This window comes from Carassius auratus, unplaced genomic scaffold, assembly GCF_003368295.1.
Source record: "Carassius auratus strain Wakin unplaced genomic scaffold, ASM336829v1 scaf_tig00216891, whole genome shotgun sequence".
NCBI classification, from domain to species: domain Eukaryota; kingdom Metazoa; phylum Chordata; class Actinopteri; order Cypriniformes; family Cyprinidae; genus Carassius; species Carassius auratus.
Genome location: NW_020528788.1, coordinates 62,093 through 89,549, shown reverse-complemented (window position 1 = coordinate 89,549; position 27,457 = coordinate 62,093). Strand labels below are relative to the sequence as shown.

The 27,457-nt window shown below is 35.6% G+C and overlaps 1 pseudogene; it reads left to right on the top strand.

Moving 5' to 3' along the window:
- The window catches only part of LOC113099225 (MAM domain-containing glycosylphosphatidylinositol anchor protein 1-like), a 142,710-nt pseudogene that overhangs the window by 57,890 nt on the left and 57,363 nt on the right, over positions 1-27,457 (top strand).

Sequence of the window (27,457 nt, the reverse complement as noted above, 5' to 3'; positions counted from 1 at the left end):
TATTTTACAACTTTATTCAATATTATAAAAATTACTTTTGAAATGTTTTTGAAAGAAGTCTCTTATGCTCACTTATGCTTACAGTAAAAACAATATAATGTGAAATATTATTACGGTTTTCACTTTTGATATATTTTGAAATACAAAATATTCACGCCTTTCATGAAAAAAAGGAAAAAATCCTTCTAAACAGTAGTTGTAAACCTTTGTCAACTTTACCTTGTGACAACTAGCCCCAGTCTCTGCTATATATGCTTTTTCACATGCTGTCAAGAGGTTTCATAAGGTATTTTAAATAGTTGATATTTAACACTGAAGTCCTATTGAAGCTTTTTCCTTGTTAACTAACATTTTCATCATCATCAGAATAAATTGTTTGTGTAATCCGTAATGATTCGAATTTACAGCAAAAGCAAAAATACGCCTGTGACCGGCAAATCTTTGCTAGAACAACAAAAAATGCGACTACAATATCCAGTGAAACCCTTTATGAATTAGTCATGTAAAAAACTTGTTTGTTCGTGTTCGAATTAGCAGCATTAAGAATTCATGCTCGAGAAACGAGTTCAAAGCTCGCAGAGAAAATCTAAAAGTAGCCCAAAACTTCCCCCCTCTGTGTGTGTGTGTGTGTGTGTGTCTTTATTTCCCTCGTTTCTCGTTCTCTCTCTTGTGATGAGTTTGAAAGGCTGTTGATTCTCCTCTTTCTGCTCTCTCCACTAGAAAGGCAGCTGTGAAATAGTCAACAGAGATGAGTGAGTCTGGAGTGACAATATCAGAAGTCTGTACCTCTTGCACAAATACACACACACGCACACACACACACGCTCCGCGGCGCCCCACCGGTGTCCTGGCCTGTGGAGAAACAACACACTGCTGCAAATTGGAATTTGTTTTCCGCGTGGCAGGAGCGCGCGACTCACGGACACGCAGCTCGTCGCCGAAAGAACAAAACACTGATTTGTTTTTCTGTTGATTTTCATTTTCTTTCTTCTGAACTGACGAGCAGGAAGGGGGCATGATGAAATTGGAGAGAGCAGGAGAAACATGCGTCGGACGCTGCGATGAAGTTTGAGAAGTTGGCTTCTTTAGAGGGTAGAGTGAAGGAGACTGCGTCTGTGCACAGGATTCGATGCGCTGTTTTAAATTACGGGTCGATCGTGACATGTAACTCCAAACCTAGCTGGTCAGCGTCCGCTTGTGTGAAGGTCAGAGCTCAGATCAGAGAGAAAGACCTGCTTTAACCCTTTGTCCATGGTCTATGTTTGGTTTATAATATTATATCCAAACCATCATGGCTCATCATCTGATTTTATTTGTTCTATAGGGTTTTTCTCTTATACACTACCATTCAAAATGTTGGGGTCAGTAAGAAATGTATACTTTTATTCAATAAGGAATCATTAAATTGTCATTAAAGACATTTATAATGTTTCAAAAGGTTTCTAGTTGAAATAAATGCTGTTCTTTTGAATTTTCTATTCATCATCAAAAAAATCCAGGTTTACACACACACACACACAAAATGTTATTTTAAATTGAAATAATATTTCAAAAGATTACATTTTTTACTGTATCATTATTTTCAAATAAATGCAGCTTCAGTGAGCATAAGAGACTTTCAAAACATTAAAAAAATCGTACTGATATAAATTTTTGAGTGGTAGTGTACATTATTCTGTTATCTGTTTATAACAACATTAATTTAACATCCATACATTTATATTTTATAGTATTAAAATATATATTACGAAATGTTAATTAAAAAAAGTAATAAAAAGTATAAAATATATTCTTTGTATTCTTGTTGTACTTTCCCTTTGATTTAATATTTAATGTTTTAGATTCAGATGATTGTTGAATCAGATTGTTTTTTCGGTGTAACAAAAATGGATTCCTAGCTTTCATTTAGAAGGTTTTAGCATTCTTAAACAAATTTTATATAAAAATGACTCAAGATATGATGTAAAAACTCACTGATATTTCTTTTGGTTTGTTCATCATACTGGAAATTTAAGGTCAAATCTAGCCTGGAATAAAGTATTTCATGCACTTTCCTCTGTTGTGTACTTCACATTTTAGCACATGCAGTAGCTCATCATTATTCTGTATACACAAAAGGTTCCATGTTATGATTACCGTATTTTTCGGACTATAAGTCGAACCTGAGTATAAGTCGCATCAGTCAAAAAAATACGTCATGATGAGGAAAAAACATATATAAGTCGCACTGGACTGTAAGTCGCATTTATTCAGATCCAAGAATCGAGAGAAAACATTACCGTCTACAGCCGCGAGAGGGCGCTGTGTTTTCAGTGTAAGCTACAGGAGCACTGAGCAGCATAGAGCGCCCTCTTGCGGCTGGAGACGGTAATGTTTTCTCTTGGTTCATTTCTCTTGGTTCATGTCAAATTAATTTTGATAAATAAGTCGCACCTGACTATAAGTTGCAGGACCAGCCAAACTATGAAAAAAAGTGTGACTTATAGTTCGGAAAATACGGTAGTTAATATTTTGCCTCACCTCAGCTGTGGTTAAACCACTGCAACCCACAGTGTCAACTGGCTTGCTGCTTTGAAAGAAATCCAAGGACACTCAAAAAGAGTCTGTTTGCACTTAGTTCACTAGTATAAAAAATGTATCATATGCCATATTCATTTAAATCAAAGGCAATTTAATGACCTTTATCACTGATTAAATTTTAAAAACCTTTGGGATTTCAGCTCTATGCACGTATCAGAAGATAAAAACAAATACAGATACTATACTTTGATTGCTACGTCAGTGTTTTGTGTTTAATTATATGTTTATGCATGCATCGTTCATGTAGACGTACAGGCACCATCTGTACAGATCATTCAAGAGGAAACAACTGATATAACTCAATCTCGCTCAAATGAAGCTTTAATTGGATAATTGTATGGCTGGGATTGAAAGAGCTGTAGAAGATCGGGAAGAGAGAGAGATTGTCATTATTCAGAGAAAAGAGCCAACATGGTGGAACATTTTTCTTTTTCAAACAATTTTCCACCCTCTTGTAATGCTTTCATGTTTTCTTTTTAGCCGAATCCCACTACAGTGACATATGATGACCTGTCGTTCTGAATGCTTTAGGAGCATCAAAGTAAAGGAGCAGTAGAAATTAGGAGAGGGTCTACAGACAGAGTTTGAGGCATCATGCTGAAGCCCCGCTCACACTGCTAAATAAGATGTCATTCTCTTTTTGACAAGGAATTCATTTTCTTGCTACCTAAACATTTATATTTGGGAAGGGGAAGTGAAAATAAAAAATAATTTCAATAAATAAATAAATACAATTTCATTAATTCACTGGATTATACCTCAAAAATACGGTGCAAAAACATATACATGTATATCACTATGTGTGTGTATGTGTGAGAAGGTACTTGTCTTCTGTATTTCACTAGAACACAGTTTGGAGAGTTACAGAGTTGCTTTTTATTCAGCATCTGATTTAAAGTAGTTAATAATCTGTATTTAGTTAGACAAGGATGTTCTTGTGATATATTTGTCTGTAGTTGGTTGAGGGCTGGAGAGATAATTTTTTTCTGCTATTATTATGCCATGGATGACCAGGATTAGATTTTCCCCATGTGGGTCACACACACACACACACAGAACAGGTGGCGTCCGGTAGATTGATTTTTGTATCGTAATCCTGATGTTGTATTGAAGTTGATTCGACCTGTTAAAGATGCTACAGTAAATCGTTCTCCCTCACGCCAGCCATGCTATGATTCTGTTGTATGAACACACAGTGTGTCTTGTGTGTGTGTGTGTGTGTGTGTGTGTGTGTGTGTGTCGACAGCTGCTCACGACTGTATTGACACTAGATGGATTTGACAAGATATGTGACATGGTTGATGTTAAGGAAAATCTTTATTTGTTCTCTGAATGTCAGCCATAAATCTCAGCTTTATATCCCATATATATCACATTGAAAATATAATTTTTCCATACTAAATACCCATGCATTAATATTTTTGTTGGTATAATCCAGTGAATTCAATACTTTATAAATGGAATGTACTTCATCCTATTTGATTGCTTTTTCATTTTTTATTGGGAAAGGATGGATAAGCAAATGATCAGTTTATTCATAGCAAATTAATGAAAAATCTGAGTTGACATTATATAACATTTGACTTACAGTAATGCAGATTTGTTCAACCATTTTTGAAAAAAATAAATTATTAATTCATTTCTATGCATCTATGGGGCACTGGCACCCATCTTTCTCATTAAAAATGGTCTATCTGTCCATTCATCTGTCCATCCATCCATCCATCCATCCATCCATCCATTCATCAAGGGTTTTGATTGGATCAAAAGCTTTATTTGCCTCAACAATCTTAATGAATTAATTTAAACTATTTATTTTGGCTAAATCAAGTATGTCAATCAGTCATATGTCTTTGTGCATCTGGTGTCACAAACTGCATACTGCTTTAATGTGATGTAACATACCAAGATTCAGTCATATTTCCTTTTATTGGTAAGACTGCTCAAAAACAACCCCATTTAAATGAATCCTCATTATCTGTTGACAGTTTTTGTCCATTCAATTCAAACTGCCTTCCCTCAGTTAATTAGAGTTTCCCTGACTGGCACTTTTGTAAGTTTATTTTACAGTGTGTTTTCTCTGAAGTGCTTTTGTAATCTCCGTAGGCTCTCTTTGTTCACGTCTAGAGGGTTCGAACGCAAATGGTTTGTTTGTAGCTCAGATTACGGGGGTGAGTTTCTGGCGCCGGATATATGTTAATTACTGCAGTGTGGGTTAATGTGCACTGCTTAACATGTGCTAGTGCTTTAGGGGTCATTGTTTCCCTGTTAGGATGAGTCTAATAAAGGGTTGGTTAAGCGTTGGTTAGCTGTGTTAATGTATCTCTGTCTCAGCGTCTTTGAGCCATTAGCTGGCAGTAATTGGCTGGGCTTAATTGCACAAGCCTGGTCCCCACAGCAATAGAGATGGAAGATGTCCAATCTTTCTATACTTGTTGCTCTGGTGATTTTCTCTCCTACACACACACACACACACACACACACTGTATGCTTCACTGGTCACTGAGACATATTTCCTTCCTACAGTCCATTTGTGTTTGAAGGCAAAACAGTGAGAGGTGCTGTTGAAAATAACATAAAACTCTTAATATTTCTGCAGTATATATTATGTAGACTGTCTGTATTATGTGGATTAATGTATGCACATAAAACACCAGGAGTGACCTACTGTATATTTGACTTGATGTGTTTTAAACAACTGAGCATGCTGCATCCCATAATGCAATGCACTCGACATACATTATGATGAATGAACCTGAAGAAATATGGGGATTCTTACACTGCACAAAACCTGTTCTTGACAAGTATTTTGTCTAGTTAAAATATATAAACATGCTTTAAACAAGATTAATTTACTTGTGAAGCAACACCGCGTAGGATATTAAGGCTTGTTTGTAGACAATATATCTTTGTCAGTATAATATTTGTGTTTTGTCTTAATGCACTGGAAGAGTTCTTCTCCTTATTTAAGTATAAATATGTTAAAGTAAAAAAGAAAGAAAGAAAGAAAGAAAGAAAGAAAGACAAAATACAATTATTTTCAATAGATGGTGTTGGAAAGATGAATGAATATATTATGCAATGTTGCATCTGAAGTAAAATATATTTTATTGAAAAACAAGTCAAATAAAATTCATAAAAAAGGCAGTTTAACACTTTTATTGATTGGATCAGATAGACAAAAATATTAAGAAATGTTGCTTATTACTGCTAACTAAATCCTATGTGACTCAGACTGGAATTGTTTTTAATACATTTTTGCACAAAAATAACTTTTTATTGCTGCATTTCATGTATTATTTTCTTTTTTAAAAAATGTAGGAGGCATTATAAAATGTATACTTTTCTATTTTTTAGTATGTAGTTAGTATCCATTATGGACAGTAATATCATACTGATATCAGTGATCTTGCCAGAATTGTGGTTTGAGTCTAGTAAAATGTTCTCATCTCATTTCCTTTCTCTGCTCAGTCACTTTCTCTTCCCTTTAAAATAATGCTTTTTATCTAGGGATAACCAATGGGTCTGTCTGATCTGGTGAGAAACAATGACCACTGTCCTTTATACGACATGGATCTCTTCCATATGCATATGCAAGAGCACAACTGTGACTTTTCAATAGCAAAGCAGATTTGAAAGCATGCCGTATGCATAACAGAGAGCGGTTGAGAGGAAATGTGTCTGATATTGATCAGTCTGTGTCTCGCTACACACACCTGCCGTCCCTTACCATCAATGCACGGCACTAATACACCATCAGGTGTAATGAGGATGAATGGGCTGCGTGTGTGTGATGTACAAACTCATTTCCCCTAGGGAGAGGACATTGGCCGGTTAAAGGGACAGTTCACCCAAAGTTACATTTCTGTCATCATGTGATTACCATCATGCCATTCCAGTCTTTGCATAATTATTATTTTTTCCCTCCTTAGAATTTTAGTACAGTGACCACGGCCCCAATGCTCAATAAAAGACAAAAACACAGCATAAATAAACCATAATAGTTGTCCACATGACATATTTGTAAGTTTTCTGAAGCCAAAAGAAAGTATGTAGAAACTGGTTCTAACTACTGAAAAAGTTCCCTTCTCTTAAGGCTCTTATTAATATAGCATATTTAAACTAGTGAGCCATTTTGATATTTTATTTTATTTTATTTTATTTTATGAGACAGTTATCTTGACAGTTTTAGTTATTTTAAACTGCCCTTTAGTTAAAAAGAGTAAAACATAATTTCAAAAACGCACACACACACACACACACACACACACACACACACACACACACACACATATATATATATATATATATATATATATATATATAAATATAAATATATACTTCTGTAGTAGATAAATAAATACAAAGGAGAATTCTACTCATCAACAAATCCACATATAGGCTGATACATGTTTACACAAACAAAATCATAACATGTTCTGACTTTGATAAAAGGGCAAACAACACACACACACACAAACACAATCATACACAGATTTATCAGACAAAAAAAAAAAAAAAAAAAAAATATCAGTAGGTTTATTGCCATGCAGTTACGATTTATTTAACAGCTCTAATTGAGACAGGCATCATTAAATCAGACAGGATAAATTGCTTTAATTATGTTATTGTCGTGTCTAACATTGCTGAGTACTAATTACTTTTTATCTGTTGTCACGGCAGCACGGCTCTGATAGCCTTGTTAATCTGCCATGCTTTTGCATTACTTCTTTTATTTTTTATTTTTTTTTGGTGGTGAAGCCATCAGTGATTGACGCATGTGATTGGCGCATGTGACACTGAAGTGAATGAACAATCCTCAAAGTGACACAAGACAGAGAATGCCTTCCAAGAAGAGAAGGTTTTGCCCTGTTTTTTACACCGAAATCCTTTAATAGAATCTTTCTAGGATAAACTCAGTGACTGATATACGAAAGCTACAGGCGCTGAAAGGTTCATGTTGCCTGCTTTGTTTTCTGAGTTATGTCTTTGAAATAATCAGTACTTATTACTTTTGGATGGAGAATCCAATAAAGAGCACATCATTATTTTATCAGTCTTGTGTTTACTGAACTGATACAGGAAGCTGAAGGAAAGTTTGACAGGTTAGCAGCATCAAAGCAAAAGATACTCTGAATTTTTATTGAAACACTAATTAGAAGGTAACAAGATATTCCTGAGTACAGCAATATATTCTGCCTTGTTCTACAGTGTCTGTGCAATAATCTGCACTTATTTCTTATGGACAGATATAGATATTAATCAAATAGTTGTACACATTTTTGGCTTGCTTTCTGTGCTTTCAGCCATTCACTGAGAGTGAATAATGTGCCATTATTTCAGTTCGTTTTTTACATGCCGCTCTAGTATTTTAGTCTAAGGCTGGAAACACACTGCTTCTTTTTTAAAACCAATAATCAAAAGCAGCTGGAGGATGATGTGTGAAATTTAATTATTTATCTGATTCCAATATAATTAATCAGACTCCGTTAAATTGTTAAGAAGTAGAATCATGTTCTTTGAAGGGAAAACTTTCTCAGAAGCTAACAGGAAAACAGAATATGAGTTTAGATAGCACTGTGACTTACCAGACACGTCTCCACTATTTTGAATTCTGTTTTTGAGATGCAATTCTAATGAATGAGGAATTGTGAGCTCTGGAGTCAAAAAGGTCATGTTTGATCCAGATGTGTGGTGGGATTGCTTGCATAGCTTGCACTGTTTTAGATAGAATCACCATTACATGGCACATAAAATTGAAACGCACTGTGGTTTGGTTGTTTCAATAATGTAAACAACCTTAGAATCAGCAGTATTTCTTTATGAAGTCGTTTTAACACCATTTGCCAGCATCTAACCATATTAGAATAGATTCCTACAATGATAGTCTCCAGTAGAATCTACCGGTTTCTTTCGGAGGAGAGAATCAGTTTCTCATTCTTCTTTCTAAAAGTGGTTTGATGATATTAAAGTCAGGTGATTTTTTCTGGCTAGGGCAGGTATTGAAGTTGATCTTGGTGCTCTAGCTGTCCAGGCTTTATAATCATGACTCCATTTTTTTCACATTTTAGCACTGGTGTCTGTGATGAAAGTTTTAGCAGTCGAGGTTCTTTCATGGATGTTGGCTTTGTGAAGCTCTCTGTGGTCGGTTTTTGTGGAAACAGGCGCTTCAAGGCGAATATTGAAGTTTGCTGTCAATTTGCAGCAGTAGTTCTGTGTTGTTTCAACACAGTCCCTCTCAGTGTTTTAGTTTTCACCCACTTTTCTTCTTCACTGATGAACTCTTGCCATGCTTTGTTTACACTGACATTAGACTGTCATTCTTAAAACACTAAACGGTTGGAAAGTTGGTAGCTAAACAGCTGATGATACACATTGAAATTCACAGCATTTTTTTCTCCCTCCATATAATCAAAGTCAGTGGCAACCGTCAGATTCGTGGCTATCAAAATTCTTCTAAATATATTTTTGCTATATTTCACAATAGAAAGAATTTGTTTAGAAAATAGTTAAACATGAGTAAATGGAGGCAGAATTTACATTTTTGGGTGAACTTATTTCTTTATGGTAACATGAAATCTGTACGGACCACTGTTGAACACATCTTATACCACACTGAAAAACAAACTCGAGAATATAGACAATGAAAATATAATCACAACGTTTGTTTTTGCACTAAAACCTTGTGTTAACTCCTGTTGTAATGGGTGTTGACATTATTTTGTCCAAGCCCTGTATGTTAACAATGCTTTTCAGTATTGAAGCCAATAAACGTATGTTTCTAATTAACACATCAGCTCTGTGTCTTCCGTCTTGGTTGCAGTTTTCCCACTGATCTTGTGCATTCACCCCAAAACCTTTATGCAAGGGCTCTTTGGAAACAAAACAAGATCTCAGAAGGCGACATATTTCACTTTCTATCTCATCCTAAGTTAATGCCTGTCCTGTGACCCTTCATTTAACTGAAATCTATTACTCTTGTGGAGCACAGAAGTGCAGCGGTTTGTTAAAGCGGTGTAAACTCCGTAAAACACATCAGTCCCATTATCGAGAGACAACAGTGGACTGATGCTGTGCCGTCCCCCTCATACCGTTCCGGGAAATTGAAGTGATAAATTCTTCCCTCCTCAGACTCTCTTTTTCCCTCTTTCCCCATCTCTGTTTCAGTCCCTGTGATCGCTCTGTTATTTGTAGAACAAATACGATTGTTGTATGTACAGTAGCTGAGAGCTTGTAGCCCAGATCCCCTCCAGTCTGGTGCTGGAGTCCATCAGGATCAACTGAGATTTCAGCAGATGTAAGTCACAAGAGCTTAGTGAAGAGATCAGACTAGTTTGGGGTCAGTTTGTGCTTTCTGTCTTTTTTATTATTATTTATTTAAATTCTAATATCAATAGAAATAATATTTTTTTTTATGCTTATGTCTTTTTAATACAATTTATATTTTAGAGTGAAATATGGCCCTGAAATGTTCTTGACAGGTTACGTGAGATTCACCCTGTGAGAACTATCTCCTATTTTTGGGATTACGCTGGATTGTACTGCTTGTGGGACATAAAATTTAAACCACTTTTGGATGATTGAATGTAGGTCTGAGTCATATTATATTCACATCTCTTCCTCTCTAAAGGGTTAGTATATTTTAATCTCTGGTTGCATAAAAGAATAATTAGGTGTAATTAGATATAAGTCAAAATACTATTTGATGACCCAGACAGCACTGTGGGAGGTCATTTTCTTGTTCTGTATTTTTCTTAAATATTGAAATATCCATCAAATGTTCCATTTACTTGAGACGAAAAAACAGTGATATTCATTTTGTTGGATTGCATTTTTTTTAAAAGACATTCAAAACTGTTTTCTATAAAAACAAAACAAAACTTTATTTTGTACCCACTTTGGCTTCTAAATCTCGTTTTAAGGATGTTTCGATATTTTTTAATGCCCCGCAATTTTTAACTGGACAACAAGCCAAAAATATTGATTAATATGACTTTAGTTATGATTCTAGTCATTTCATGATAATTGAAGATATTTTTAATCACTTCTGATGCTCTTTTATAAACTTTTTGGATCAGTTTTAATTGGTCTAATAGACAATGAATTTTTTGGCATTTTATGTTGGGTGTTTTACAAGTCTATTCAGAGCTCAAATATTGCCAATGACAATTAATTTGTAGGTAGATGAAAAGCACATTGGCAGGTTTTCTGCTTCCTAATTTCAGTCATTTATTTTTAACTAATGAGTTTATGGTGCTTAGCAGCAGTCTGGTCTTGTTCAGGTACAGTATGACAGTTCTAGACTGCAGAGATAATGAGCACAGATGGAACTGATGCCATTCAGACACAGTGCGGTGTGCTTCGTGACATGGGGCTGATGTAGGCTATGCAGGTTTGAATCTGGCCTGCGTCATGTCCTCATGTAGTTTCCGTGTTTCTCCTTTACTTAATAATGATATAAAACAGATTGAGATACTGTATTCTAATCCCATGAGTTTTTGTGCTAGTGTTCGACACTTTGCAGCTGTCTTTGTAAAACAAGATATTTATTCATTGACAGTCACCCTGATGAGTAGATTGCACAAAGTCTAATGCATTTACTTATTTTCTTTAAAAGTATATAAACATACACAAAAAAGCTATTGAGTAATTATATTTTTTGATTGTTTTATTAGATGAACATTATGTGCACTGTAATAATAGGCATAAGGATAAAGTGCTTTTTTTAATGTGTGATTCTGACTGTGAAATTCATTTCTAGCTTAATGATCATGTGTTCAGTCATGTAGAGAGGAAAATGCAGCATCTACGGTCATGTTCTTGAAATATCTCTCTTTTGTGAAAGAAAAGAAACTTAAGACGTGACTGTTTATACAGCAAAGCATACCCAATTATTAAGAGCAGCAGCAGCCTGCTTGGTTTCTTTTCAAAACAGTATACTTCCTATTGTTACTTTTAGTTTCGTACATTATTTTATTACACAAATTAACTTAAGTTAACAAAGAAAGATTACAATGTTTATTCAAAGCTAACCTGTTTAGGTGCCAGGTCTATGTGTTTCTGTAATACTACCCCTTTTGGGGCAATTTCTGTCAAACTGAGAATCACCCCGATTGCTCTCATAGACTTCCATTCAAAGATAATTTTCTTTCAAACTGCAGGCACTGGAATGCAATCTCAATGAGTTCCGGGAGGGCTAGCCCTAACGTGCTTTCGTCATCGTGTGTAACCTTAACTTGTGCAACGACTGGTGGGAACAGTGACATCCAATAACATTTAAAAACTATTTTGAATTTTAACATCTTTAAAAATATATCTAATATTTAATATCTTTATCAAATGTGAAAGAAATCGCATGGAAAACTACAGGTGACACCGAAAATCATCTCTCGGAGAAAGGTGAAAAAACACGAAAAATGGAAAGTAGGGAGCAGTGTAATATAAGTGAGTAATTTAAGTAAGCCGTGTAATGTAAGTGAGGAATTTGATATAAATGAGCCGTGTAATATAAGTGACTTCAATTATTTCTTATTAAACTGAAATCGAAGTAAAAAAATTTTGGGGAAAACCACATCTTGGTGTCAGTCTTCATTTGCTGGTGAAATGTTTTAACACATATTAAAACACAAAGAGAACCAGAGATTGATTCCTATTGTCAGTTTAAGTTTAATTAATACTATAGTAGTTCAGTTCCCTTTACATCTGCGCATGCGCAGAACGCCTACATGCAATGCAGCGAAAATTACAGCTGTTTGGGAAAGCATATGCATTTTTACTTGGTTTTACTGCCACTTGAAGCCTTCAGAACGTGAAAATATCGATCCTAAAGTATTGTGGCAGAGCAAATGAACATATCCCAAAAACAAGAGTGCCCAGAGTGCTGCTTATGTGATGGTGGAGCATGTTTGTGTTTCTGAGTTCATGCTTTCGAGTTTCTATGCATAATTTCATAGATATGTGGCTATATTTAACCACTGGTTCACCTAAAACTCTTACACTATCAGTAGTTAAATGGCATGGTTTGATATAGTGCTCAGGTAAATTTGATCTAAGTAAAAGTTAAACTTTTGAAATTCAGAAAAAAAGAACCACATATTGATGAATCAATACATAAAAATTATGTATCTGTGTCCTGTTATTTATCTTGTGGTATGCATTTCAGAAAACAAAAAATGGTTAGGATTCAAGTGTAATTGCAAATAGTGATTAATCATGATTAATCCACTGAAAATTCTGATTAATTTGATTAAAAATTTTAATCATTTGACAGCCCTAATATTTATATTATATTATATATTATATATTATTGTAGTGTAAATCTGCCAGAAAAATGTCTATGTGCAAAGGAAATATTCAAGGTTTGAGGCTAAATGATCAGCAATTGCTGAGGCCAGATCAACTGACAGGACACTTTGGCTTTAAAAAAGGGAATCGTTGAAGGGGATACTGTAAATTGTCTGCCAAGAGACTTGAGTTATGTGTCATGCTAAGAATAGCTGTTAGTTTACCCAGAAGCAGTGAAGAGGTGATTTCTCATGAAATGTTTTTATTGATCAATGGTAGTATTGACCCTGTCATCAAAAAGCTTTTAGCTTCATGTGGTCACATGTTGTAGCAAAACCACCTGCACTTCCCTTGTTCTGCTCTATCCTGTAAATGCAAGACTCACTCATCTAGACATAAACTGGAGACCCACCAGCTTTTAATGATGCATACTTTTATTTACTCTCCCAGCACCCCCTGCTCTAAAGCTGTCTGTGAATGAGACGTACGTGGTGGACCCAGGCCAAGACGTCACGCTGTCGTGTGAGGTAACGGCGGGCTTTCCCACACCTACGGTCAGCTGGTCACGGTACCCTGGATCCCTCCCTCAGCGGTCCATGATCCGAGGTGGGTCCCTCACTCTTCGGTCCGTCACTCCCGCTGATGCCGGCATCTACAACTGCACAGCCGTCAATAATGTGGGAAACCCTGCGAGAAGAACCGTCAACCTCATTGTGAGAAGTATGTGCACACGCTTTTACACATGAACTGACATTTCAATATGATTGTAAGGAAGTAGATCCAAATGCACTGGAAATTCACCCCAGAATAGCAAAGTTTGTCAGGACATGCTGTGAAGGATGGATAGATGGATGGACAGATGAACATATTGGAAAGATAAATGGATAAACATATAGGTGGGTGGATGAACGGACAGACAGACAGACAGACAGACAGATAGATAGATAGATAGATAGATAGATAGATAGATAGATAGATAGATAGATAGATAGATAGATAGATAGATAGATAGATAGATAGATAGATAGACATAAAGATGGAGTTAAAGATTTGCCATCTCAGTTCTGAATTTTGCGCCACCCTGGTTTGAAATCAGTCTTTATTTCTGCAGTTCTGTTGGGTGGCACAGAAATCACGTCACCGTTAATGGCTAAATTATATTAGTTACATCTCAAGCCATCAGATTCAATTTAAGTTTACATATCCCCCTGACCACTTGATTGACATGCATTTGAATGAGTTATGACTTTCTGTCTGTCCCGCGCTTAGCTCAAAAATTGCAGAGCCAGATTTCTTCATATGTATGTGTGGGAGCGTGTGTTTACGTGGCGTGAGCGTGAGTTAGCGGTTGAACTGTAATTAGCTCTCTTGGCAGTGTGTGATCGTGTTAAACTCCTCAAGCAGAGAGGGTGATTCAGGAACGGCTGCCATAACGCCTGCCGTTCATCAGGGCTTGGAGCTATTCTTAGCCTCTTTAATCATTTTTATTTACTCCAATTAATTTGAGAGGAATGGAAGTAATTAGCAGTAGAAACGTCTTATTTCGGAATGCAAGCTGGATCCGTCTCTATTGACGGTAATGAGCTCGCTTTGTGTCAAATGCACACGCAGGTGCCACGGACGCCTGAGCGCAGCCAATCATCCAGGTAAGGCAGCCGTCTGTTGAAATGCAGGGCGCTGAACATATGGTGCTAAACTTTCTGTTTCCACCTGCAGGGTCGTTTTTCATACTGTCAGAGCATAAACACGCGGCTAAGCTGTTATAGTTATGAATTGTGCTTCAGTACTAACAAATTACAGCAGTAGGGCTGTAACGGGGTAATGGATGCTCTAAGCATCTTCAGCTGTGTTCGTGATACTGCCTTTAAGCTTATTATTTTCATCCTAAAAAGCCGACATTACATTTATTGTGTAAATTGTACTTTTTTTCCTCATGATTAAAGCCAGTGTTTGCAGTAAAGCGTGAGATGTTTTCATGTACAGTACAGTGACGAAGCAGTGCACCGGGAATCAGGACTCTATTAATGTTCCTCAAAAATTGTCTTTATTCTAAACCTTAATTTTAAACATCATTAATTAAATTAGTTCAGTCTGCTTCCATACAGACTGCATTCAATCTTTATGTTGTTAATCTTTTCAGTCTTAGATGTGATGTGTTTTTTTGTAAATACTTTTTCTGAAACTTAACATTAAATATAATATATAATTTAAGAATATTAATTTGTTTCATTGTTCAAAATTTAACTGACAACGATAATGCCTACATAAAAACTATGTATTGATTTCTGTACGCATGACGTCATTTAATTTCCACTGAAATAAAGCTTTAAACCTAAACTCATCTAACCTTTAACTAACTTACTTAAAACATAAAATACAATTATTTGATATAATTATACACATGCTATTATTTTAATATAAACTATATTTAATTAATATTTAATATGTAATGTTAAATTGTTTTATTATTATTATATATTGTTTATCTTTTTCTGCCTTTTTAAAATTATTATTATTATTATTATACTACACCTGTGGCTTGAACTGCACCCACAGGTTTTTGCATATTTTTTTCACAAATTGCATAAGCTACTAAAATGGGCTTAGTATCCTGTTGGCAAAACCAATAAAAAAAATGTAATTAATTCTGCAGACTTTCATACGTATTTTCCCCTAGAAAATGTGAAAAGTCATTTAAATACTATACACTATATATATATTTTAAATTAGGTTTTATTTTTCATACTTTTATTTATTTTAGTTTAAGTTTTAGTAATTTTTCTAATGTGCTTTTGTCATTTGTTGTATGTTTTTTTTTAAACACACACACACACACACACACTCACACACACATAGATATTTATCATATAGCTTTAATGCATTTTAATTTCCATTTTATTTTGAGTAATTCTAGTACAGTACATTAGCTTATTTAAGTTTGGTAGAAAAAGCTTTAAAACATTTGAAACATTCAATTAAGTAAAAAAAAAAGGCTTTTTTTACGTTTTATTAGATTTAATTTTTACGTTTTATTAGATTTGAGTCATATTTAAATTTTATATAGTTTTAGTTATCAACCTAAATAAAGGTGAATAAAGAATTGATAGTTCTAGGATTGGGTTTAGTTATAACCTAAATGCTCCTTCCACCATGATCACCATGTCATCCTTTCTCTCTCTCCATTAGCCATGAAGAACTTAACGTTCCAGATCACGCCAGACTCCAACAAAGACAGCGAGAGCATACAGATGGGTCGAGACCTCAAACTTTCCTGCCACGTTGACGCCCAGCCTCAGGATAAGGTGAACTACACCTGGTACAAGAACGGAGCTCTAATCTTCCCGACCGACAGCCTCATCGTGCTACGAAGCGACCCAGACATGCCACCCGGTACCAGCAGCCTGGAGATCGTGGACATGAAGTTCAGAGATCAGGCCACCTACAGCTGTGTAGCCAACTTCCCCGGGAGCAGCGTTCCTGAACTGCGAGTGGACGTGAACATCACGCAGAGCAGCGGTGAGACTCTGATTGTAATACTAAAGACTCGCAGGGTTTGATGTCCTTACTTGTGCTTGTACTGTGAAGCGGCCCTTTGATCCGACTCCTTCTGCTAGTTGCCGATGATGTTGTTTGCTTGTTAAAATGGGATTTTCTTTGCTCACAAACATGAAAGACCCCATGAAATGGTTTGATGAGTGTTGTTTTCTTTCCAGTGTTTACAATTGTTCAAACTGACTTTGGCATAATACATATTGTACTTGTCCTGTTCAATCAGTCAATCAATCTGTCTGTCTGTCTGTCTGTCTATCTATCTATCTATCTATCTATCTATCTATCTATCTATCTATCTATCTTTGAGTTATGTCATGACGACATAGGGGATTTACTTGAGAGCCCCAGTCCACTTCCGACTTTCAGAGAAAACGGCCAATGAATTTTAGCTATTGGATTTATCATATCTGAGCCACTCCCTGTGCATATGGGTATAAGTAGGTGACAAGTGCATCCATCAGATTTTTGCTTTGGAGCCGAGTTGGTGAATGAATTCTTCTCCATAAAGCCTTTTAGTTTTTTTCTGGAAGAAGCTGTTTATGGTTCTTGTGATGGCACAAACAGCGATTTCCCTGGGTGCTTCAACTAAAAGAGTAGTTTCTCATCATGGGAGGTTTGCATTTTTTTAAAGATACCGTTGCATCTGTGTTCTTTTGGTTGTGGTCATTACATGTCATCTAGGGGTGCAATATTTGGTAAATTCCATCAGGTGCGTGATTTCACATAGAGCAGCTGTTACTACACAGAGCCATTGTTAACTGACTAGCTGTGCAAATCCACGTTCATTATCAGTGTTTATTTGCGCAGCTAGTCGGTTAACAATGGCTCTGTGTAGTAACAGCTGCTCAATGTGAAATCATGCACCTGATGGAATTTACCACTGATTAGAGAACCGGCGTTACTGATGAGATGCGCATTAATGATCGGCCGATCTTGATCGGTGCACCCCTAATGTAATCTGTCGACAGCCACATGCATTGTCTTAAGTATCTGGGCATCCAACATGCTGAAGCTATGTCTGTGGATGTCTCATGTGTTCATTGCAAACGTATGAGCATGGCTTCGCTGCGATATCGCCTCTCTGGTTTCCTTGTCACGAGCAGGCCCCCACCTGAGGGTCACAGTGAGAGCTTCTCTTTTGGGATGTCCCCGCGGACCTCTCACTCCTCCCACAGTGAATGTACTGTGGGGATCCCGAGTAATTTTGCTGGCCGGCTCCTGTTGGTCACATAGTTTCATTCAGCGCACCACTGGAGGATCAGATGTTGTTTGCAGCATTGAGGAATAAGCTATCGCCTTCCGAGGATGAATATTCGGATGTTGCTGCCACCACCGCCGCAGATTCTGATCCGGAAGTGACGGCTGTGTTTCCCAGGCAGCCTCGAGTATTGGGCTGGAGGTGTGAATCCATACAATGATATATAACATGATGTTTATTGAGTAGTTTTCACCCATCTGAGATGTTAAACTTATGCCTCATGGGTAAACAGTGATAATGTGGGAATGGCCATTCTGCGGGGTTGATGGTAGTAAACTGTTGAATTCTGGGAAATACAGACGCCCTCATGAATTTGAGTCCCCTCTGATCTGCTCTCTCTCATCTCAGCAGGATGCTATTTTTTCCTGAGTTTCTCCTCTTTTTTTTGTTCTTGAAGTTTCAACCTTCACTGGGGTTACTCTCTGTTTCTGACTGCAGTACCTAACATGATCAGTCGTATCATCTGACAGGCGCTTTATCTCTCGCTTTATGATCTTTCTGTCCTACTGTTTGAAATCTGTCCATCATATATGGCCATTATTTTGACAGTTTTTTTTTTTGTTTTAGTGTTGGACCATTAGATTTAACATAGTATTGTCTTAAAAAAAGCTGTTGATTATATTTTCTTATATATTATTTTATATTGCATCAGAATTTTATACATTGTTAACCTGCCAACTGGCCTTGATTAAGTGATATAAAAAATAACTGCAGCATTACATTGCAACACTGATTGAGTAGTAGATTTTTATTATTTTCGATTTTCAATTGTTTTGCACAATTGTTTATAAGAAAAATAATTTTGAGTTAGTTTATTAATTAATTGAATAAAATTATATTCTTTAATTATTATTATTTATTTTTTTTAAGTTTGGATGAAAAAATTCTACAAATATGAGTAAGCAGTATCGCATAAAAGTACAAATCTTTGGATATTATTTCTTATATTCTTATATTATATCTTGATTTAAATGTTTTTTTTTATTTTACTTATTAGCTATAATTTAATATTATTTAGAATTTCAAACATACCAAAAAAATAAAAAATAAAAATAAAAATAAAAATAAAAATAAATATATATATATATATATATATATATATATATATATATATATATATATATATATATATATATATATATATATATATATATATGTATATATATATATATATGTATATATATATATATATATATATTTATATGTATATATATATATATATATATATATATATATATATATATATATATATATATATATAAAATCTCCTCTTATGACTGTTTTCCTCTTTTCTAGTCGTTCCTCCTGTTCTGAGTGTTCCAGTCGGAGGAGGTGTGGTCAATGTCAGTGAGGGCGGGACCGCAGAGCTTGTGTGTTTAGTCGATGGTAAGCCCCGCCCACCCGTTCTGTGGTCCCGTGCAAACAAGGACCTGCCCATGCCGTCGGGGGATTGGATGGTGGAAACACGTGATGGACGTTTGCGGCTGACCAATGTGACACGGGACATGATGGGAGCTTACCGCTGCCAAACCGCTCCTTACAACGGCCTAAACATCAAACGCCGACAGGCTCAGGTGCAGCTCAACGTAGAATGTAAGTGTTTCAGTTATCAGACAAAGTTTTTAAAAGGGGAACTAATTTGAAATGAAAGTTCACCACTGCTAAAGCTAGAAGTAGCTAGCTACATTAAAGTGATTTACAAGTAAGCAGTGAGTAAATAGCATTTCCCCCCATGATCTGCATAAATTATTACATTCTTTGTCAGCAGCTTCTTATTTATGGTTGACCTGTGAACACTCAAAATGATTGGCAGGCAGCTCTTAAAATGGCAAATATTTAAATATGTAACCTAAATATCTTATATCTATGTTATATTTAGATAATGACTTGCACAATAATTCCAGATGTCTTAACTTTTTATAAAAAACTTGTTTTGACTTTTTCGTTTTTGTTTATTTTATTTACACTACCATTCAAATTTTGGGCTCTGTAAGATTTTTAAAAAATGTCAACTTTCACTTATTTTATTTATTGGTCGATTTCACTTAGGATTTTTTTTTTAGAAATATTTTTATGTATTTATTTATTATCTTTTATTTATTATAGGTTGCATTTATTTGATAAAAAATACAGTAAAAACAGTAATTTTGTGAAATAGTATTAATTTATAGAAAAAAATATTCTGTTTTAATATGTAATTTCAATATGTAATTTGATTAAATTAATGTTATGGCAAAGCTGAATTTACAGCATTATTACTTCATTCAGAAATCATTCTGATATGCTGATTTGCTGCTCAAAAATCGTTTATTATTATTTTAGTAAATGTATTTATTAAAAATCTTTTAGTCATTAAAATTGTTGTGGAAAATTATATCTTTTTTTCAGGATCTTATGATGAATCAAAAGTTTAAAAGAAAAGCATTTATATGAAATAAAAATCCCTTTATATATATTTTAAATGTCTTTGCAGTCACTTTTTTTTAGCAATTACATTATAAAAGTACTGATTTCTTTCAAAAGTTTGACCCCAAAGTTTGGAATGGTTTGTATTATGACTATTGATGTGAATAAAATCAGACCCCGCCCCCTAATATCCTGTATCATACTCAAAAGCTTGTCTGCTTGCAGAAGTAAAATGCCTTGTGAACAACAATGTAAGTATACTAAGTTGGCTAATTGTTTTGGTCACTACCTGTATTGAACAGGACATAGTCAAACTATATTGTGGTTTTAACTGTAAATGCTTAAAGGGATAGTTAACCTTTATTTGGTCCCCATTGACTCGCATAGAATTTTTTTTGTCACCATCAAAGTAAGTGGGGACCGGCAACTGAAGGTGAACTATCCTTTTGAAGGATTTAAAGTTCAAAAGTTATCCAAAGTGTTTTATAGGAAGTCCCGCATTAGCCTTTCTATAAATCACAGAAGGATTTTATTTGTCAGTCGACCAGGCCAATCGAACACATTGCACATTATTTGTAAATTGACACGGTTTGGACACATCCCAGAGCGTCTCATACATAAGCACTTCTATGCCTGCCTGAGAAAGGACAACGGTAATGAAGTCTATCGTGAAATTGTCTCGATCGATGGCGTGATTAGATTTGATTTGGTGCCGCACATTCTAATGTGATTTTAATCTTGATTGTAATGCGATCCACTGACTGAGGATAGATTGAGTCTCCGAACGCACGACCAAACGAGCCAAAGTGACACGCGTTTTCCATTAAGACCCAATGGGCCATTATCAATGATTTTGATCCCGCTATTTTTAGATGCAGCATTTGAGGGCCGGCGGGAGTGTTAATGCGTTTAGAGTTTTCATAATGCATTATGATGCCCGCGTGGAGCACGTTTTGTAAGTGCCGAACTAAAAAGCCTTGAATTCATTAGTGCTCTAGCTGCGCACAACCGCACAAAAGATAGACTGGTTAAACCCCGAACCACTCAATGCGCATCAGCCCTTTTCACACGAGCCATTAGCAGAGCAAAGCACTCTACGCTCTCATAATGGATCCTGTGTTTATTGTGTTGCTTCAAAATGCACCATGTGATTACAGGACGAGCTGAATTTAAGTGTGCGTCGGACCATTCACTGCACAGGATGAGCATCTGACCGTGAGCATCACAGAATGCAGGGAGCTTTTTCGAGCTGTGACATTGTGGTCAGGAAAACTGGGTGGTTGGTGGTTCAAGCCCCACAAGGTTCGGGCCGTGAACCATTACCATTGTGCCCGGTTTATTCTAGGAGAACTGAGGTTGATTGTCCTGCACTGAAAAGTTTTTAATAAAAATTGGTGTAAGATTTACTTTCGCTTACAAATACTACATTTTACAGATAATTACAAAGAACAGACATTAAACGCATTCAATATATATATATAGGTTGGTCATTTTTGACCCAGAACTGTTTTTCAGTACAGCACAGGAAATTTTGGTATAGACAAACTATAGTGAAATGTACTCAATTGTTGTTTTATTTACAACTTTTAAGAGGCTTGAATGTAATGTTTCTGCTATACCGGTAAACAAATTTCAGTATCTCTTTAGATTATTTTTATTGATCAAATGCTGTTTTGTTATCATATTCTGTGTGACAGGGGTTGTTTCAGTATATGTCTCTTCCCGTCTGGCAGACAGCGTTTAGGTAAACGAGTTTGTCTCAGGTGAGCGGAGCATGTCATTGCTCGGCTTGTGATCAATTATGATAAACGAAGACAACAGCTACATGATTTATACTGTTATTTAACAGCACTGTCAATGAATGTGCACAGCCCATACATTCAGAAACGAAGTATAAATGCTGTGCATCTGACTTAAACACAATATATCCTGAAACATGTAACGCAGGGCATGCTGTGAACAAATTGAAGTTCTTGGGAAGGATTTATGGCCAGAGAAATCCCAGAATGCTGTGTTGCAGCTAAATGAGTGATAGCTTCATTAAGAGCTTGTATGAATCACCCTCTCCCCCACACATCTAAGTCTACACTCACATCCTCAGTCCCTTTGTTTCTATCTGCCGTCAATATCGCTGGCGTAACGGGCCCAGCTAATGTGGAGGATTGCAGGATGGAGCCCACCGCTGTGCTTCATCCTACAGCAGGTCTGATTTATGAGCCAGGTGGCTCTGTCTGTCTCTCTGGAGCTAGAGACAGGGGGATGCTGTCTAACACCTCGTCCTGTCTTTCTGTGTCAGGAGAGAAAGACAGCGTCTGCCTGAAAATGAACCATGTTTCACTGAGAGGCATCCAGAGGCTAGCAGGGTAAATCTCACTAAACCTGTCAAGAACAATCTTGTTCTAAAAAAAACCGTGATATATTATTTAAATCATGAACCATTTGTAGTATCTGTTGCTATGAATACATTCATATTTAAAATACTATAAATGTATATTTTTAATTAAAAATGTATGTTTTTAATTATGGAAAATGTTATTTTTTTAAAATACATTTGCAATTATACATATTTAATTAAAAAAAGTAATATTTGAAAACACACACGCACACACAACCTTGCACATTATATAAATAATAATTATATAAAAAATAAAATTATGACAGTAATATACTCTTGATTAATAATATTAAAGTGAAAATTAAAATTTCCTGAAAATTCAAGAAACACCTTCAGGGCAAACAAGATTTAAAGGTGCTGTAGGGAACTTTTGTAAAAAAAATATTTTTTACATATTTATTAAACCTGTCATTATGTCCTGACAGTAGAATATGAGACAGATAATCTGTGAAAAAAATCAAGCTCCTCTGGCTTTGCCTCCTATTGCCATTTGCAGAAACTCCATCGCTCCCGGTAAAAAATAACCAATCAGAGCTGCGGTCCGTAACTTTGTTAGTGTTCAAAATGTAGAAAAATGTATATAATAAGCGAGTACACAATGAATCCATTTTCCAAACCGTGTTTTTGGCTTGTCCTGAATCACTAGGGTGCACCTATAATAAGTGTTTATATTCAGACTATTTTAGATTGCTTCGGGGGTACCTCGGCGGAGTAACCCAGTACCTTTGTGATTCTTCATAGACATAAACAGAGAGAAGTAGTTCCGGCTACAATGTTCTTCCGCAAGACGCAAGCAGTTCTGTTTATTAACCGCTAGAGCGACAAAAGTTCCCTACCACAGCTTTAAATGAGTTTGTTTCTTAATCAGAACAGATTTGGAGAACTTTTCCATTACATCCCTTGCTTACTGATGGATCCTCTGCAGTGAATGGGTGCCGTCAAAATGAAGTCTGCAAGTCCAAACAGCTGCAAGTAAAAACATCACAATATAATACACAAATAATATTAGTAATCCATAAACTGCGTGTTTATGAACAAATCCACTATCAAATGTTTTTCACTTCAAATTGTTGCTTCCTGCTAAAACACAACTCATCTCATCTGAATCAGGAGAGAAATATGCATGGATCAAGAATAGTTTACAAGCAAAAACAGTCCAAAATAGTTTAAACAAATATGTTGGTGAATTTTGATTTGAGGGGAAAAAAGAGGATGGACTTTTCACTGCAGGAAGCATTCAGTATTAATGATGGGTTTGTTTCTTACAAATAAAGTGCTTTCCGCTTCACAAGATGTTAACTTATTGACTGGAGTTGTGTGGATTACTTGTGGATTATTGTGATGTTTTCATCAGCATTTTGAACAGATATCCATTCATTCCATTCCAGATATTCATCTATTGGTGAACAAGTTATGTACATTTTTCAAATTTGTTCCGATTCTGAAGAAACAAACTCATCTCCATCTTAGATAGAGTACATTTTATGAAACTATTGTATTATTTGACTTAATAATTGTGTTCACAAAAGATCAATACCGATGTATGCTCAATTTTCTCCTCTTTTTTTACTTTTAATGAAAAATGACAGGAATATTTTTATAGTTTTATAGTTTAATATGCATACAGTATATGTTTTCTCTTGTGTCTTTATTTTGAGTTTGTTTTATCTTCACTCTCATATTTATGAGTGTTATTGGGTGGCTGAATTTCATGATGTTTGGTTACAGACACATGTCCTCTCACATGAGACGGATGATTATAGTTTGTTTATGGGAACTGTTGTGTTGTGAAATTAAAATAATCTGGTGTAAACTTCATTATGGGAATAGATAAGAGAAAATCACCTCTTCCTGTTGAGCTCAGATAAATGTTTCTCACAAACAGAGTTGGAATGCAACACTGATGATCGGGCCGTCACATCAAGGGAATTTATAATGCTCTGTACTATACAGTATCGATCACGGCACCTTTTGTTATGCGTTTCCCAACTTGACTTTTATTTCTGTCATGTCTGGGTCTGTCTTTCTTGCTTTCTTTGCTCACCGTGTTTATATATTTTAAATACATAGCATTTTTTTCTTCATCTACAAATAATCATGAAAAGAAGATACATTTCGGAAAAGTCCAACAAAATATCATATGAGCTGTTTTATTCAGTTCATCATGCATAATGAATATGCATAATTTATAAGTTCATGCATTCCATGGGATTTGAACCCATGACCCTGGCGTTACTAGCACCAGTGCCTTTCTGTTCTTTTTTTTTTTAAGTTTGCCTAAACTCTTAGCAACATTTGGGAAGTCTAAATACATTTAATTTTTCATTTAAAATAAATATACAAAATGTATCAAATTCGTTTTAAAATATAAAATTATTATAAAAATGTGGGATACAGCCAAATACTCTTTTTGTTGTTGTTAATGAAAATAATTTAATAATTAAAAAGTTTTTTTTTTATTTGTTTATTTTGTTTAGTTTTTTTGCTCCAAAGAATTGTGCCACTTACAGAGTGGTTTGGCTGGAGCTCTAGTTCTCTCCCACGCTGTTTGTTTTCTTTGTCTCAATTCCAAAGCACAAACCAGAGAACCTTGTGGGGATTTTAAATGGGTTTCATTGTGATCATTTTGGCATGGTTGAATTAATGTGAATACAAGTCAGTGAAATCAATTTTGACCCTGTGTGCTTCTTTAATGCACTAAACAATGAGAAATGTTTTTGTATATATATATATATATATATATATATATATATATATATATATATAAACAATCTTTACTCTGACATATTTATATGTCATGTTTATATTTATATAAGTGAAACGGTAAAGAACATTTTATTTTATCCATCAGGAATTGGTTGGATCTTGTAAAACGGGTATGATAATCATTCTGAATGTTATGTTGGATGTCTATTTCAAAGGATCGTCTGTTAAAGTTTACATTATGTACAACCAACGAGTTTGTAAATCAGTCTGAAGCTAATAAGGTTTTTTAATTATATTGTCATCGAAAGCATTGATTCAAGTTCATAAGTTAATTACACCCTGATGCTTTGTCACAGTTTCTGCACATTATTAGTTACAGTAATGTTCTGTTGATGTATGCCTGAGGTGCTTTGATGCTAATTTGCAGTCACATCCCTTCATACATGCAGAGTGTCTAACCAGACCCTGGTAGACTGCAATAAGTCACTAGCTCTAGCACACTATATAGATTGATTCCGTGCAATTAGCTGAGGCGATGTGGACCCCATATTATTGATTCAGGTAGTAGCTTGCAATATGTCATCTGAACGTCATCGGCATGTGCGATGGGTTCAAGTGTTGTGTCCTAAGTGCTTTGGTGTGGTTTATTTGGGGCTTCGTTTCCAGTAAAAATCTCAATAGTGGTCCGTTCAATTACTGTTCTTTTCCTTAAATTGATTTTTGTCCTGTTAGTGAAGAAAAAAATGCTGTTTGAGAACCATTTTACCAAAAAGTGAACTGTGATAGAAGTCACAATGTCAGCACAGCAAACCAAAACAGATGCAACAGATGAAAAATGACTTGTAAAATTATAATTGTACCTAAAATATTCACCGAAAAATGTAGAAGAAACAATCAGATGAATACCAGTAAGTTATAATAGTCTTTTTTCTCCACCAGATCCTCCTGTTGTGGATCCAGTCCTGCTGGATGTACGTTCTCAAACGTTTTCGACAGTCAATCTCCGATGCTTGATTCTCAAATCCAATCCTAACCGAATTGCCAGCGCCCGCTGGTATCGTAATGGGTTGCTCATTCGAACCCCAACGGTGGACCCTCAAAGTGTCCCTCAGCTTCGCTTTAAACTAGACACCACTAATAATGGCACTTACGAGTGCAGAGTGAGCAATGGAGTCGGGACCTCAACCTGCACCTTCATTGTGTCTGGTGAGTTGTAAAAAAAAAAAAAACCCTACATGTGCGTTGGGTGCTGTATTTTACAGAAATACTTTCCTGTAGCCTTGGGTCTATTAGTCTTGCTATAGGACAGTTATCAAACTTTGTCAAGAGTCGGAAGTCATATTTAGTTTGTCTTGTTATTCCTGTTGTTTGAGCACAAGCAGTCTGGTTTATTAAATTTGACCTGTTCTGTAGAAATCCGGGTCATACCAGTAAAGGTGGACAGTTAGTAGTCTTACAAGTTAGTCATCTAACTATTGTCTTTAGCAAGAATTATCTAATTTGAATCGGAAAAGTAAGACTGATGACCACTGCTCATTGGTAAGGCCTTCCAATACATAACGACATGGTTTATTATTTGTTAATAAGGGAATTAATTTAATATAAACCTTTATGAAATAAGAAATGGGTTTTGTGAACTTGTTCAACTGATTCATTGACCCGACTCAGAAGAACAATTCTTTCAGACATCTTTACAACTACCTAAACCAGTGTGGATAACTTAAAGCCCACAGCTGACTAGCTTGGACCAATTAAACCATATGAAACCACTATTATCAAGCTGATTTAAACTGGATCTTCCATATGGGATTACATAATCATTTCTGATTGCTTTGCTGGAAAGTGAACAGCATTAAAATGAGCATTAGCATATTTTGTTCGTCACTTACTCCTTACAGTTGAGTTGCCATCTTTGTTTGCGTCTACTACGCTAGTTGCTGATGTGCTGGAGACATCTGCCAAGAAAGGCCAGACGGCGATGTGGCACCATACAGTACACTTCCAGAAACACTGGCTGCCGTCTTGCAGACTTGGAAAGTTTTTTACTCAGCAGGGTCTTATCTTTAGCTTTGCCAGCACATCGTGACAGCTGAGGGGTGCTAATGCTATCAGCTAGTTCTATCACCCCTCTCTAATATGACTGCTGTTAAACTGTAAGCCTAGCTGCTATGCAAAATACAGATTTGGTAATATGGTAAAAGGAATTGTGTTACAACATTTAGCATTCTATTGTCCTTACTCTGATTACTATGAAAAGCAATTCTGATGAAATGTAC